This window comes from Jaculus jaculus, chromosome 4 (assembly GCF_020740685.1).
Source record: "Jaculus jaculus isolate mJacJac1 chromosome 4, mJacJac1.mat.Y.cur, whole genome shotgun sequence".
Classification (NCBI taxonomy): domain Eukaryota; kingdom Metazoa; phylum Chordata; class Mammalia; order Rodentia; family Dipodidae; genus Jaculus; species Jaculus jaculus.
In genome coordinates, this window is record NC_059105.1 from 140912477 (window position 1) to 140927878 (window position 15402).

Here is a 15402-nt window from a genome sequence, read left to right on the forward strand (position 1 = left end):
ATCATTGACATTAAAGATTGCTTCTTCTTTATCCCTCTCCATCCAGGAGACATGGAAAAAATTGCATTCTCTGTACCCACTGTTAATTTTTGTGGCCCAGATAGGAGATTTGAGTGGAATGTCTTACCTCAGGGCATGGCTAATAGCCCAACCATTTGTCAATATTACCTGTCATCCATTTTCTCTTCTCTTATCAATCTCCCCAATACTCTGTATTATATTTACATGGTTGATATTATTCTTGAGTCTGTAGACTCCTCCACACTCCAGGACCTTACCCATCAATGTCTAACTATTCTTCATACTCACAACTTTAAAGTAGCTCCTGAGAAAGTTCAAACTGTGCCTCCCTTTAAGATCTTACTCTAGATACAGTTTCACCTGTTAAACCACAACTTTAATTCAGAATTCTTACACCTTGCCTCCAGAAGCTCTTGGGAGAAATTAACTGGATGAGGCCCTGGATACCTATAACCACTGAAGAATTATCCCCCTTGTTCAACCTACTTAGGGACCTTGATCTTTCATCCCAAGTAACCCTAACATCTGGGCAGAGACAAGTCCTCCATAGAGTCCAGGAGGCCATAGATAATTCTAATCTCAAATGATTCAACCATGCTCTACCTCTGTCCCTCTACCTTTTCCCTGGGGAGACCCTGACCACTGTTCTGTTGGCTCAAAAGTGCGAGCCTATTCAATGGATTCACCTTTCAATTGGTGGGGCCCCTAGGGTCTCTTCTTTAAGTAACAAAGTAGCTGATTGCATCATTAAAGGGAGGGAAACTGCCATTAGACCCTTTGGTATTGAGCCTCACTCCATTATTACCCTGTGTAAGATAACTGATTTCACTTGGCTCCAAAGAAATAATGTAAGGGTTGCTATGGCATGTGAAGGGTTCCTGAGTACCTCAGCTGCCATTATGGCCCTCATAAGTGGATGAGCACTTTTTCCAGGTTGGAGTGGAGACCCCCCAGGCTTTTCCTACCTCAACCCAACCCTGACTTCCTCATTGCCTTTACAGATGGGGGATACCTGAGGACTTCCCTGGTTGTGTATCCCCCTTTAAATTGGGGGTCAAACCTGATCCCATCAAGGAAATAGAGGGATCATCACAGTACAAAAAGCTTTTTGCAGTTGTTCTGGCTCTACATACTATTCAAGGGCTGTTCAACTTATTTTCTGACAGCCTCTATGTGGTAAACCTACTGCCCAATCTTATTGAAGCTCACATTAGACTTGATTCCAACCCTTTATCCCCCTAATGGTCCAGGCTTGCATCCTACTCAAACAAAGAGTCTACCCTATCTTCATACAATATCTTCGAGGCCATCAAATTTTACCAGGTTTCCTGTCTGAAGGAAAGAGCTTGGCCGATCGATTGGCCTCTATGGCTCACTGTCACACTGCCTCAGAGGCTATCCAATTTCATTCACTAACCCACACCAACTGGAAAGGCCTTAAACAAAGATTCCCCCAAATACCACCTAAAGATCTTAAAAAGATTATTAGGACATGCAAGTCTTGCCAACCCTTCCTCCAGGTTTCCCCCACCCCACTCCAAACTTCCAGGAATAACTCTCGGGGCCTTTGCCCCAACCATTTGGCAAATGGATGTTACTCATTATTCCCCCTTTGGAAAACTTAAGTATATTTTCTTGATACTTTCTCCCATGCCTGTTGAGCATCTGCACATGCCAGGGAGAAATCTAAATATGCCATTAGTCATATGCTTCAATGTTTTGCCACTCTCAGGGTGCCTGATCAAATAAAAACAGATAATGGCCCCTGCTTTGTAAGTAAAACTTTACAAGCTTCCTCCAGAAGTGGCAAATTACACATGCCACAGGCATTCTATATAACCCTTGAGGCCAAGCCATCATAGAAAGATATAACCAAACACTTAAATCACAATTACAAAAACAAAAGGGGGAATCACTACCCCCCCCCATGATCATCTAAAGAAAGCATTATTCACCTTAAATATTTTAAATTTTCTAGAAATGAAAAAAAAAAAATCTCCATTCCCCAAACCTTGGTTATCCTCTGTCACATATAGTTCAATTACTATCAGATGGAGAGACTCATTGACTGGGGCCTGGAGAGGACCAGACCCACTCCTCACAGCAGGGAGAGGGTTTGGATGCATCTTCTCTCAAGATGAAAAGAGACCCATTTGGATACCAGCGAGGGACCTGAAATATTTACCCGAACAAGGGGACACTAATAATCACCCCTCCAGGGAGTGTTTCACCCTGAGGATTGTTCCCCTGTTTTTCCCCAGAAACGACTGGAGATGTGGATGCTACCACTCTTCCTGATGCTGGCGATGTTCACTCCACCCAATGATGAAGGGTTTGGAAACCCACGTGACGCCAGAGCTAACTTGGCCAAAGAAATGGGAAAACCTTGTGAATGTTGGGGAGGAACACATAAAACACTTCCTTTTAATGGAAAACAAACCCAAAGGGTAGACTGTGGTAACAAAATAACACACAACTTTATTGATCTCTCTGAGAACCAACGTCTCCCCCTATACTCCCATTATAATACGTGGGTATGCATAGAGAAGCCCAAAATTATACCTCAAGTGAATGGCAAGCCAGGACCCTACCCTTGCACCACTTTTTATGAGACAATGCATTCTGTTTGCTATACTGCTGCACAACAATGCACCTTCAATGGGAAACCCTATTGGACAGGTATTAGGACCAGAGAGCACTCTGGAGGTGCTAGTGGGTGAAAAATAAGTAACATGGGATATGCCTCTGCACCCTGCTCTGGTGAGACAGGCCACACAATCTGCTGGAACTTTCAAACCCCCATCGGCTATTTGGATGGAGGGGGAGTTCAAGATAAAGTTAGAGAACAACAGGTCAATAAAAAAGTTGAACAAATTATTTTGACCCAGTACCCAGAGCTTAACTATCACCCTATAACCCTCCCTGAGGACTGAGGAGACCTAAAACTCAACCCCTTATGGAGACCCTTTTACAATCAGTCTTTGCCTTGCTTAATCAAACAAAACCTTCTCTTGCAAAAGACTGCTGGCTCTGCCTTCAAACAGGACCACTCCAGCCACTAGCAGTGGTTACTAATTATAACTCTACTACTCAAATAAATTGCTCAGCTACATTTCCTATTCCTGTCCAGCTCCTTCCAATGTCCACTTCTAAAACCTGTATTTGGGCCTCACCTGCTCCTGGCAATTCCAGTGTGGATGTGGGCCATATTGACCATTCCTTCTGTAACTCAAATACAACTAAGTCCAATACCCAGCTTTGCTCACCTCCTGAGATGGTCTTTGTTTGTGGGAGCAGGATGGCCTATGACTTTTTGCCCACCAATTGGATGCCCCTTTGTGCCCCAGCCACCTTAATCCCAGATGTAGACATCATTCCTGGAGATGAAGCCCTCCCTATATCCTCTTTTGATTATATCAGAGGGAGACATAAAAGAGCTATACAAATGATACCTTTACATGTTGGGCTGGGAGTAACCACAGGTATGGCCACTGGGATAGCCGGGATGGGCATGGCAGCCCATCTCTACAAAAAGCTTTCTCTCCAGCTGATCAGTGACATAAAAGCCATGCCCAGTACTATCCTCTATCTCCAACAACAGCAAGATGCCCTGGCTAAGGTAGTCCTATAAAACAGGAGGGGACTAGACCTATTGACCACCAAAAAGGGGAGGCATATGCTTGTTTTTACAGGAAAAATGCTGTTTCTAGGCCAATAGATTGGGAATCGTTCAGTACAATATCAAAAGACTTCAAGAAAGACCTGGAAAAGAGACAGAGGGACCTCCAGGACAACCCACTGTGGATGGGCCTACATGGCTTCTTACCTTACCTCCTCCTGCTACTTGGGCTCCTCCTTCTCCTTTCCCTTATCCTTAGTGTTGGGCCTTGTGTAATTAACAAAATTACACAATTTATTCACCAGCAACTAGAGGCAATAAAACTCCATCAGGTTGAGATATATTACCACAGGCTGGCAACTCGGGAATTAAGTTCCTCAGATGACCCACTGCCACCTCCTCTGCCCTCCATGTGACCATTGATGGGTAAGATCTCAGACTGACTGAGACAACCTAAGACAGGACAAGGAGTGGGTTCTCAGCAAGCTAAACACATGGAACTCAGTGACTGGTAAGATCCCCAGAGGGGGACAACCTAAGACAGATGCCATGGTGACTAATGATTTTACAAAAACAAAAGGGGGAGATGTTGGGCCTTGAGTGGCCCAGACATAAGGCCTAATGGAACTTTCTGAGCCCAGGTAAAGTTTGGCAATCTGCCTCTGGCCAGCTATGACTGAGCAAGGTGCCTAATGCTCTCTGGCCTGTTACTTCCACATAGGAGTTAGAATTCCCACATGTACATGCTTAGAACCAATCATTTCAAAAGTCATTATATACTATTGGCCCTTACCTATCTCCCCATCCTAGAATCCCCACCCTCGTTCTCAACACTATATAGGCAACCCCCTGTAACAATAAAGTGAGTTTCTGCTTCAACAAGACTCCCGGATTGGTGGTGTGTTCCTGGCTGTTGACACTCATCCTCCTCCTCAAACCCTTGGGAGGAAACAGTGGGACTGGTTCTTCCTCAGCACTACCTGTCGGAAAAGCCTGGCACAGAATAATCCGCAAAGCTCTGCTTACATGTCAGACAGCTTAGGTGTGCTTTAACCCAGGGCCCTGCCTATGTCTGACAGCTTCAACAGTACAAAGGTCCAAATCCTTCCACAATGACATAACAAAGACCAAAGTCCACACAATAAGATTCATTGAAGCAATGGCCCTACTTCTCAGTACCAATTTTACTGTTGCAGTTACTTTCTTCTTGCTGGGACCATCAAATAGCATGAGGGGGGGGGGGGGGCTAATGGTCTATTTCATAGTTATGGATTCAGAGAATGTTCTATCATAACATAAGAACCTAGCTAACTTCCACAGATCCATAGCAGGGATACACCAACAACATCCAGCAAGTACCAACAGCCAAAACTAAACCCTGGCTCTCTATACCTTGCAGGGATGGAACAAAGATCCTCAGTGTCACCCCTCCAGAAGGCTTCGGGAGACTTAAGAAGGAAGCTCGCATAAAACAATGATCCCAGGACTTCTGGCCAAGATGGTGACTGCCTAGCTGCACTGCAGATACCAGGGAAAGAAAGGCAAGAAATTAAGGGTTATCAGGGTCTTCTTGCTAGTGGGAGGGCACAGAGTGGGGAAAAACAGGGAATCACAGATCCCCTCTTGGGTGGGTAGTCTACTCCCTCCTTACAGCCACCGCATCCCATGCCCCAAGCGGCTGTGCTCCGATTGCGCGCCCACCAGCCATTCATGCACCTGCCTGCCCACTGTGCCAATGTGCTCTGATCGTATGTGCTGGCCCACCATGCTGTGCTCTGTTCACACATGTGTGGGGGCCACCTCTGCTGTGATTAGGCAGCTGCCAGACCCCCCACTCCTGTGTCCCGATCCCATGATGAGCTGCCTCTGCACTACAATTGCATGTGCAGCAGGCCTAGTCCCACAGCAAGGGCCACACAAGCGCACACTGAGTCACTAGCGCCAGCTCAGGTACCATCGCCTACCTGTCCATCGCAACCCATCCATTACCCTGAGGCGGGAGAACACAGACTTTTTGCAGGTCCCAGTGTTCCCAGCCAGAGTTTGCGCAGGTTCAGGGCTTGCTACCTCAGTCCACTTTCAAGCTCGAAGGCAGGCAGCTTTGGTGTATTACTGGGTGAGAATCCAGGTAACTTTGGTGCCCCTGTCAGGCAGTAGATAGGTGGCTTTGGAAAGACAGAGCAAAAACCCAGGCTGCTTAGCAACTGCCCCAGGCTGCCTTGGATTCTCATTGAGCTAAAGCCCAGGCTACTCCACCCACCTACCTGCCTATACACTGACATGGGCAGACCACAGTGCAAAAGAAATAACATGAAAAATAAAATGCAAGAAAATCCAGACAGATCACCCAGTCCAACAAGGATTACATCTAACCAAAACATAGAAGAGTGTTTAGGATCAGAACATCAAGTGGAAGCTATGAGCAATGCAACCCTGACCAACCTACTGCTAGAACTTGCAGGAAAGCTACAAAGGACAGATAATCATGTGGATGCTACCATCACTAAGCTAGAGCAATATGATAAGACACTGGAAGGAATTCAAAGAGAGCTAAAAGAGTTGAGGGAGAGTGAAAAAAAAGAGGCCCTTAAAAATCAGCTGGCCACACTAAATGAAAACATAAAGAAATGCAAGGATGATTTCCAGGAATCATCAAGGAAATCAGAAAATGAGGTGAAAAGGGAGCTGAACAGAGTGATGGAAGTGATACATAGAAAAGTAGTAGAAAATGCAAACTTAATTGATCAAGCCCAAAACTCCCTAGAGGCTCTCAAGAATAGAGTCAGCGAAGTGGAGGATAGAAACTCTGATCTGGAAGACAGTATGGAAAAAACAGTTCAAGAGTTCAAAAATTTCAGTAAGTTCAAAAGTTCCTGTGAACAGAACATGAGGGAATTGTGGGACACACTTAAACGTACTAATATCAGAATCATTGGAATACCAGAAGGAGAAGAATTTCAGACGAAAGGAATGGAGAACTTATTTAACACAATAATTGAAGAAAACTTCCCCTGTCTCTTAAAAGAAAGGCCCATCAAGATACAAGTAGCAAACAGAACTCCTAACCGACTAGACCAAAGAGAAACTCCACAAGACATACTATCAATAAGACTCTAAACATTGACACCAACTCTAAACATTGATACCAAAGAGAAAATCCTAAAAGCAGCTAGGGAAAAACAGCACACCAATTTCAAAGGAAACCCCATCAGAATTACTTCAGACTTCTCAATGGAAACCCTGAAAGCTAGAAGGGCCTGGAATGAAACTCTCCAAACTCTAAGAACTATAGCTTCCAACCAAAACTACTCTACCTGGCAAAAGCCTCCCTTATAACAGATGGTGAAAGGAAAACTTTCCATGACAAATCTCAGCTTTACAATTATATGAACACAAAAGCAAACCTACAGAAAGTATTCCAGGAAATTCTCCACAGAGAAGAAACAAATAACCAAACACAAATGCCTACAAGAAGCAGATCACAACAACCAAACCCAGAGTAGACACAAAGATTTTCAAATTCCATGAAAACACCAACACACCTCTACAACCACAACATGGCAGGGATCAAATCAAATCTCACAGTCATCACCCTAAATATTAATGGTCTTAATTCAACCATCAAGAGACACAAGCTAACAGGGTGGATCAAAAAATTAGACCCTTCAATCTGCTGCCTTCAAGAAACCCACCTTACCACTAAAGACAGAAGCTTCCTCAGGGTGAAAGGGTGGAAAACAATATTCTAAGCAAATGGGAATAAGAAACAAGCAGGGGCAGCTACATTAATATCAGATAAAATTGATTTCAAACCATAGACAATCAAAAAAGACAAAGAAGGCTACTTCCTACTTATAAAGGGAACAATCCATCAAGAGGATATTACAATCATAAATCTGTGTGCACCAAACACAGGGGCACCGCAGTTCATAAAACAAAACCTACTTGACAATAAAACAGAAATAACCACCAACACCATCATAGCTGGGGACTTCAACACACCATTATCAGTAATAGACAGACCATCCAAACAGAAACTCAACAGGGAAGTAAGAGAGCTCAATAAAACCATAGAACACTTAGACCTAACGGACATCTACAGAACTTTCCATCCCAAATCCACAGACTACACATTCTTCTCAGCAGCCCATGGAACATTCTCTAAAATAGACCACATAGTGGGTCACAAAGACTGCCTCCACATACTTAGGAAAATCGACATAATTCCCTGCATGATATCAGATAACAGTGCTATATTGCTAGAAATCAACAACAACAACAACAAAAATCACCAAGAATCCCAATGGCAACTGGAAACAGAATAGCACACTCTTAAACAATAAATGGATAGTGGATGAAATAAAAAATGAAATTGTAAAATTCCTGGAATTGAATGACAATGAGAACACATCATACCAAAACTTATGGGACACAATGAAGGTTGTCCTCAGGGGAAAATTCATAGCACTCAATGCCTTCATAAAAAAGACAGAAAGATCCCAAATCAATAACCTAACCATCCACCTAAAGGTACTGGAAAAACAAAAAAAATCCAACCCAAAGAGCTCCAGAAGGAAAGAAATAATTAAAATAAAAGCATAAATTAATGAATTGGAAACCAAGGAAACAATTAAGGCAATTGACAAAACAAAGGGCTGGTTCTTTGAAAAAATAAACAAATACTTACCTGGTAGGGGAGATACCATGATCTCGAAGGTGGTTTTCCCAAGGTGAGGCTTATCCATTGCACTGCGGATGTGCTGACCACTGCGATTTCCCCAAATGCAGGAAACTTGACTGCATAATTTGTGGTAGTGGGGGACTGTGTTTGCACTCTCCCCTGGCAAAAAAAAAAAAAAGAAAAGAAAAGAAGAGAAAAGAAAAGAAAAGAAAAGAAAAGAAGAGAAAAGAAAAGAAAACAAAGAAAAGAAAAGACAAACCTCTGTCCAATTTGATCAAGCAAAGAAAGGAGAGACTCCAAATTAACAAAATTCAAAATGAAAAAGGAGAGATCACAACAGACATAAGTGAAATTGGAAGAATCATCAAGACTTATTTCAATAACCTCTACCCCACAAAACTGGAAAATGTGGGGGAGATGGATAATTTCCTGGACGCATATCATCTACCAAAGCTAAACTCAGAGAAGATTAATCACCTCAATGAACCCATCACAAACATGGAGATTGAAAAAGTAACAAAACACCTCTTCAAAAGAATAGTCCAGGAACAGATGGATTCCCAGCTGAATTTTATTAAACCTTCATGGAAGAACTCAAACAAATCTTTCTAAATCTGTGCCACACAATTGAAGAACAGGGAAAGCTACCCAACTCCTTCTATGAAGCTAGTATCACCCTAATCCCAAAACCAGGCAGAAATGCCACAAGAAAAGAAAACTACTGGCCTATTTCCCTAATGAACATAGATGCAAAGACCCAGAACAAAACCCTCATAAACCGAATCCAACAACACATCAAAAGCATTATCCAACTTGACCACGTGGGATTTATCCCAGGAACACAAGGGTGGTTCAACATACGAAAATCTGTCAATGTAATGCAGCACATAAATAAGCTTAAACATAAAAACCACATGATCATTTCGAAAGATGCAGTAAAGGCCTTTGACAAGATACAACATCACTTCATGATCAAAACATTAGAGAGAATTGGCATGGCCACTTCACATCTTAACATAATAAAGGCAATATACAAAGCTCCAAAAGCCCAAATAATACTTAATGGAGAGAGACTGGAGGAATTCCCATTGAGATCAGGAACAAGACAGGAATGTCCTCTCTCACCTCTGCTTTTCAATATAGTTCTGGTAGTCCTAGCTCAAGCAACAAGGCAGGAGAAGGAAATAAAAGGGATACAATTGGGCTGGAGAGATGGCTTAGCAGTTAAGCGCTTGCCTGTGAAGCCTAAGGACCCTGGTTCGAGGCTCGGTTACCCAGGTCCCACGTTAGCCAGATGCACAAGGGGGCGCACGCGTCTGGAGTTCGTTTGCAGAGGCTGGAAGCCCTGGCGCGCCCATTCTCTCTCTTTCCCTCTATCTGTCTTTCTCTCTGTGTGTCTGTCTCTCTCAAATAAATAAATAAATTTAAATTAAAAAAAAAAAAGGGATACAATTTGGAAAGGAAGAAGTTAAGTTAGCTCTATTCGCTGATGACATAATTGTATATGTAAGAGATCAAAGAAACTCCATCCCAAAACTCCTGAAGGTGATTAACTCCTATAGCAAAGTAGCAGGATACAAAATCAATGCACAAAAATCAGTAGCATTTCTGTATGCAAATGACAAAGATACAGAAAAAGAAATAAAGGACATAATCCCATTTTCAATAGCAACAAAAAAATAAAATAAAATACCTTGGAAGAACATTAACCAAGGAAGTAAAAGATCTATACAACAAAAATATAAAAACTCTCAAAACAGAAATTGAGGAGGACATGAGAAGATGGAAAGATCTGCCATGCTCCTGGATAGGCAGAATTAACATTGTGAAGATGACAATCCTACCAAAGGCAATATATAGATTTAACGCAATTCCAATTAAAATCCCTACAGTGGTCTTCACAGAGATAGAAAAAGTGATCTCAAATTCCATATGGAAAAACAGAAGGCCTCGCATATCTAAACATATCCTCAGCAAAAGAAATACCTCTGGTGGCATCACCATACCTGATCTAAAGCTACATTACAAAGCCATGGTAATAAAAACAGCATGGTCCTTGCATAAAAACAGGAATATAGACCAATGGAATAGACTTGAGGACCCGGGCTTTGGGTCAAGTAACTATAGCTACTTGATATTTGACAAACAGCCAAAAATATAGGCTGGAAAAATGATAACATCTTCAACAAATGGTGGTGGACAAACTGGATAACCATATGCAGGAAAGTGAAACTTGATCCACACATTTCACCATGTACTACACTCAAATCCAAATGGAATAAAGTCCTCAATATAAGACCAGAAACTCAAATACTCCTGGAAGAAAATTTAGGAAGTACTTTCCATGATATAAGAATGGAGAAAGACTTACTGAACAAAACCCCAGTTGCACAGGATCTTAAACAGTCACTCAACCAATGGGATCTTATGAAGCTGAAGAGTTTCTTTACAGACAAGCATACAGTAAACAAGCCAATAGATTACCCACAGAATGGGAAAAAATATTTGCGGGTTATCCAACTGATAGAGGCCTAATCTCTAGAATCTACAAAGAACTCAAAAATCTAACCAGTAAGAAGTCAAACACCCCACTGACAGAATGGGGCAAAAAGCTGAACAGGCAGTTCACAGAGGAAGAAATACAAATGGCAAACACACACTTAAAAAAATGTTCATCATCCCTAATCATCAGAGAAATGCAAATTAAAACAACTATGAGATTCCACCTTACCACAATAAGGATAGCCAACATCAAAAAATCAAATGAAAATAAATGCTGGCAAGGATATTGAGAAGCAGGAACCCTCATCCACTGTTGGTGGGAATGCAGGATGGTACAACCACTTTGGAAAGCAATATGGAGACTCCTGAAAAAGCTGACTATAGAAATACCAACAGACCCAGTTATACACTTACTGGGCATCTACCCTAAAACCTTCAAATCACAGGCCAGAGAGATTTGCTCAACCATTTTTGTAGCAGCTCAATTCATAATAGCTAAAAGCTGGAATCAACCCAGATGTCCATCACTAGAAGGATGGATAATTAAGATGTGGTATATCTACACAATGGAATTATACACAGTAGTAAGAAAAAATGACACAAAGAAATTTGAGGAAAAATGGTTGAACCTGGAATGGTTCATTCTCAGTGAACTTACCCAATCACAGAAAAAAAAAAAAAAATTAACACATAGTCTCACTCACCTACAACACCTAACCTGAATCTACCCAAGATACCTTACTTACCCAGCAAGCACATCATAGAGTAGACAATAGGATGGATGGGGAGGGTGGGGAAGGCATCAAAGGGTGGAAAACAGTAATCTGGACCCAAAAGGCAATGGTACCATAAAATTCTACTTCCTAAAAGACAGACCAAATGGCTGAACCTTCACTAGACCCTTACAGGAAACACCTGAATCACAAGACACTGGAGAGGGTAGGATCAAGACTAACCTAAATCTTCTACATCTTCCCTCCCCACCTCTCCCCTTCTCCCCCCTCCTCCTAAGTCTTGTATTTATGTTTTTTCCTCAATTGCTTAGTGGGCACTGACCTGTAACCCCCACTACCAGCTTGGGGCTATCACCCACAATGAGCTTTTGATGGAGAAACCTACAAAGTTTCCCAAAACAATGACAGACTTCTGTCAGTGTACTAGATGACCCACCAAAGGCCAGTGGGAAGACCCTATTGTTGAAGACTCCATATGCAGCTGACACGTAAAATGGAATGGCATGGCTGGAAGCCAGGAGAGAATCAGTCCTTAGACAGTCAGCGTGTCTAGTGCCAGAAGGTGCTACTTGGGCGACTGGGGGAAATGACCAATATCTGTCCAAGCAACTCATCGTCTAACCTAATTAGCAACAAATAAGCTGAAGTGATGCCCACACAAGTGCAATAGTGGCACACAGCCATGGTGGGGAACCAGCTGCTTTTGATTTGGTTAACTGAATCCCTCAGTGGTACAAACCCATAGCTGGAGCTGGGAAACAAGCCAGAACCATACCCAAACATATGCCCACTCTCCAATATCAAGCTACCATCAATCATGGGGTGCAAGAGGGCCTACACCTATCAAACTCTCTATCAAAAAAGTAATTGTTATCTCAATGTTCTGGATGCTAACTTAGTCTCCATTGGAGAATCTGCTTCTCTTTTTCAGATAGCTGCAGATCCTAAGGAGAGAGCTACCCCAACATACCTCAAAAGGGGCCCCGACTGAAACTAAGGACAATTGGCAAAACAAGCAATGGTGATGTTTTCCCGATGAACCGAAATGGGAAGGACACCAACACAGAGAAAAATCAACTCCTACCAAATCAGAGAGCCAGAGCCTCAGAGGCCCCCAACACCTCAGCACTGAAGCAGACCTAAAGTGAACCCAACATGGCTCAGGGAAATTTTGTGGAAGAAGGGGCGGAAAGAATGTCAGAGTCACATATTGGGTCATGATATGCAGAGACATTTATCATACCAATAACTGTGGGCTAACTCCACAATGCACGACCAATTTACATCAACAAGGAGGGTCCAATGGAGGGGGTAGATCATGGATGAGCCTAAACAATGGTGCCAAACTGCCTGTATTCGCTCAAAAGAAAACTAATAAATTAAATTAAAAAAAAAAAAAAAACAACTCTGGGCTGGAGAGATGGCTTAGCGGTTAAACGCTTGCCTGTGAATGCTAAGGACCCCGGTTCGAGGCTCTGTTCCCCAGGTCCCACGTTAGCCAGATGCACAAGGGGGCCCACGCGTCTGGAGTTCATTTGCAGAGGCTGGAAGCCCTGGCGTGCCCATTCTCTCTCTCTCCCTCTATCTGTCTTTCTCTCTCTGTCTGTTGCTCTCAAATTACAAAAAATAAAAAAATTAAAAAAATTAAAAAAAAAACCAATGATTCCCTCTGACTATGGTTAACAAACATTTATATTCAAACCACGATAAATGCACCAACAACATTTTACCTTTTCTTCCTACAAAATTCATATGCAACTTAAGACAATATCACAGCTTAGGTCTAGAGAGATGGCTTTTTAGTTAAGGTATTTGCTTGTGAAGCCAAAGGACCTAGGTTTGATTCTTCAGGACTCACATAAGCACAAGGTAGTGCATGTGTTTGGAGTTTGTTTGCAGCAGCCAAAGGCCCTGGTGCATCCTCTTTCTCTCTCTTTCCCTCTCTCTCTCTGACAAATAAATAAATATTTAAAAGATCATTATTCCTTTTTTTTTTAAATCACAGCTGAAATTATATATTTTTTAAGCATTGTACTATTAAACCCTTTATGCCATTTCATGAGAGATAATCTAATCAGGTCCTATGCTACAAACTAAATAATCTATTAACTGCACAGCTAAGGATTTCAATGCCTCCCTTCAAATTTCCCAAACTTCCAGGGCCTATTCTTGTATTGTCCAAAGAGAATTGACAATATTTTTCATTCATGGATGAAGTACTAATATAGTTTAGATCCTTATTGGTTGTAGATTTTTAGTATTTTTTTTTTAAATAGCCTGCAGAATTATTAGGAAGCAGTGCAAACTTTAAGATGTGGTTTCCAATCAAAATAAATTAAAATTTTGAGATACCAAATTCTCATGATAATGGGAACCAACTGTACTACTTGAGGTAAACAGCTTGATACCACATGGTCTTATAATGCTTCATGCAGGAACCAATGATTGAACCAGTGATGAACTAAAATTTCCAAAATTATGAGCAAAATAATATTTTCTAGTACTAATTTTATTAGCTCATGTACTTTGTCAAAATAATAGGTGACTGACTCATAAAATTATAAAATTCTTAAGTTTGTCTAGGTCTTAAATTATGACAGAATGTAGTAAAAAACATTTTTTGGCAAAAACACTTCTGATAAAAAAATATGTTAATCAATCTTTGATGCCTTTGTTTAAATGCCAACTCTGACATTTAGCATAAACTAAGGGATGCTATAGGTCACTCATTCATATTCAGCTTTCAAATATTTAAAATTGGATGATAATAGTAGCATTCATTTAGATGAGTATATATTCAAATTACCTGGGATAGTTTCAAAAGTAAACAAAGGCCTCAGACTCAATCACAAAATAAGTGAAATTAGGATATGTAAAGTGTAATATAAATAAGTGTCATGAAGAGATTCGAATTTAAATAATTATAATATTGTTGATTACTGTTTGCATTGGAATGAATCAAATTTTACTTTATATTTTATTATTATAATAATTGAAGCAGTATTAAATAACAAATAGCCAATATTTGCACCAGTTTCTAAACAGAGTTCAGATAAGAAGCTGGTATAGTACAGTTTTTAAAGCTCTGTCCATATTCTAAATAAATTTTGCCTGGTGTGTTCTCTATATAATCATTCATATAGTCTTCAGTTGAAACTTTGAAGCGTTGTGCTCCAAGGCAGTTTGGTGAGAATAATAAACACATTTACACCAGACAAGAGCATGCATTATACCCCTAAGGCTCATGAATACTGCTGCCATAGGATTTTGATTAGGTTTTTAGTACTAGGTGTGTATTCCCAACCATAAAGTAGGCCTCCAGTCCAGTGACAGAGCAGTTGGTTTCCCCCAGAGCAGACATGCCACTCTTGCATTTGTTTGGTCATTTGGCCTGTCTGTCCAAACTTAAGGTTGCCAGTGTCCACTGTTTCATTCATATATATATGTATGTATGTATGTATGTATTTTTTTTAACCACTGATGACTTCTGTTTCCCACAGGGTTACTACAAATCTATAGCTTCTGGATGTGCCATTATCCTAAGAAAAGTAAGCTTGCATATGTCATATTTAGAATATCATGAATTTCAATATACCCTCCCCCTACCCTTCTCTTAATCTCTTCCCCCTAGCTTCACTTAGGCCATTCCAATCCTGATAATCTGTTCTTCTACTTACATATATACAATATCATTCCATAAATCCCTTCCATGTCTTCCCTCCCTTGTATCCTTTTTCTAGTTTACTGGACTCTGCTACCAATTTTTGGTTCCAGTTCACACACAAGTCTAAACGTTTGTAGCTAGGATACACATATGAAAAAGAACATGTGATGTTTGGCTTTCT

General features: G+C 41.2%; 1 non-coding gene across 1 annotated transcript; it reads left to right on the forward strand.

The window, feature by feature from the left end:
* Positions 1-8319: 8319 nt before the first annotated feature.
* Positions 8320-8483, forward strand: LOC123460559. The gene has a single exon (XR_006637097.1). It is a non-coding gene; the product is annotated as a U1 spliceosomal RNA (small nuclear RNA).
* The last annotated feature ends 6919 nt before the right edge of the window (positions 8484-15402 follow it).